General features: G+C 44.7%; 1 pseudogene; it reads right to left on the reverse strand.

Moving 5' to 3' along the window:
• Positions 1-286: 286 nt before the first annotated feature.
• LOC103014863 (nucleoside diphosphate kinase, mitochondrial-like) lies at positions 287-1064 on the reverse strand (annotated as a pseudogene).
• Between the last annotated feature and the right edge of the window lie 873 nt (positions 1065-1937).

The following is a 1937-nucleotide window of genomic DNA, read 5'->3' on the forward strand; positions in this document are numbered from 1 at the left end:
CTTTATCCCTGAAAGTTATCCTTGCTTCTGAAATCTGCTCATCTGCCATTAATATAGCCACTTCTGCTTCCTTTGATTCATATTAGGATTGTATATCTTTCATCCCTTTACTTTAAAAATTTTTCACAGCACAGTGAATTTTAATGTTCCTTCCTTTGGGGAATGAGAAGTGGCAAAGCCCACATTTGGAAACACTCAAAAAGTTGTCCGGCACTTTGGCACAGAAAGGATTTGGTCCAATTTCTTTCCAGTTTAGGATACGGAAAGGCAAATAAAGTTGGTAGCTCTAGCCACTCTGTTCTGGGGTGAGGTTGATGGTGGACAGGGAAGTGGTCTGAGACAGATGGGCAGAGCATGGGTGTGAGCTCAAGTTCTTTCCAACAGAGGTAGCTGGTCCTGGGTGGATGTTAGGGAGTCTTAGCAGGCTGAGGGTTTGGGCTGAGTAGATGTTGCTCTGGTTGCCTTCCTCTGCCCAGTCCACCATCCCTGCTCCTGAACCACAGATAGATCTCCCTCTGGGCCCCTACACAAGGCACCGGCCTGGATGATGTTCCCACAAGCTCATGGATCAGCCCAGATCATTTCTGGGAGCCTCATTTTCCCACCAGTCCTCGTGTGTTAACCCCTCTTGGTGTCTTCTGATGTGGAGGCTGAAGTCTCCCTAGAGTCTTCCCTGATGGTGCCCAGGGCAGCCTCGGCAGAGTTGCTGTTTCCTATCATGGCCCTTGTGGTAGAGACTACATGGGGGTCTTGCCAGACCATAGGCACCAGGGGCCAGAGCTCATGTAGCTGATGAGGGCTGGGTAAAAGGGCTTCCTCCTGGTGGTGGTAGGCCTCAGCCAAGACACTGTCTGGTGCCTGCAGTGCCTTCGTCCCCACCAGCCCGAGGACCCTGCTCGCAAAGCCCTGGATCACAATCCCAAGGAGCCACTGCTGCAGACCATCTGGCTTCACTTTGACCAGAATCGCTCCCAGGCCCAGGCGGGCCCTTCAGAGCTGGGACACACAAGCAGGTGTGGCCAAGGACTGGCAGGCTGTACACCAGCCTCCGCAGCCTGGTGCATCCCATGAGAGGCTGCCCACGAGGCCTGGGCGCTGGCTGCTGGATGAGCGCTGCAGGGAACTCGCCCCAGCCGCCGGAGCCCCCCTTCATCCCTTTACTTGTAATCTATCTATTTTTTTTTTAATAATTAAAGTGAGTTTCTTACTGAGCAGTCATGTACTTTTTGATCTACTCTGACAGTTTCTGTCTTTTACCATTTAGACCATTCACATTTAAAGTGATTATTCATACCGTTGGATTGATGCCTACCATATTTTTAACCCTTTTTTACTTGTCACACTTATCCTTTGTTACTTTGTTATCTTCATATTGTTTTCTACTTTTTCTGATTGTAAATCAGCATATGATTCCATTTTCTCTCCTCTCTTAGCATATCAATTATACTTGTTTGTAAATTATTTTAGTAGTTGCTCTAGATTCTGCAATACTCATTTACAATTAACCTAAGCCTACTTTTGAATACACTATGTCACTTCACAAGTAATGCAGGGACCTTCTAACAGAGTGTGTCCAATTTCTCTCTCTCATCCCTTCTAACTCTGCTGTCCTTCATTTCATTTATTCATAAGTGATAATTATCCAATAAATTATTGCTACTCTTACTTTGAACAGCTCTCTTTTAGAGCAACTAAGAATAAGGAAAATATAATACTTTATTTTACCTTCATTTATTCCTGCTCTAATGCTCTTCCTTCCTTTATGTAGACTTTCTTATCTGTATCATTTTCCATCTCTGAAGAACTTCTTTTAACATTTTCTGCAAGTCTACTGGCAACCAATTCCCTCAATTCTTGTCTGAGAAAGTCTTTATTTTTTCTTCATATTTGAAGGATAATTTCACTGGATATAGAATTCTAGGTTGATGATTATTTTC

Source organism: Balaenoptera acutorostrata, chromosome 4, assembly GCF_949987535.1.
Source record: "Balaenoptera acutorostrata chromosome 4, mBalAcu1.1, whole genome shotgun sequence".
Lineage (NCBI taxonomy): Eukaryota > Metazoa > Chordata > Mammalia > Artiodactyla > Balaenopteridae > Balaenoptera > Balaenoptera acutorostrata.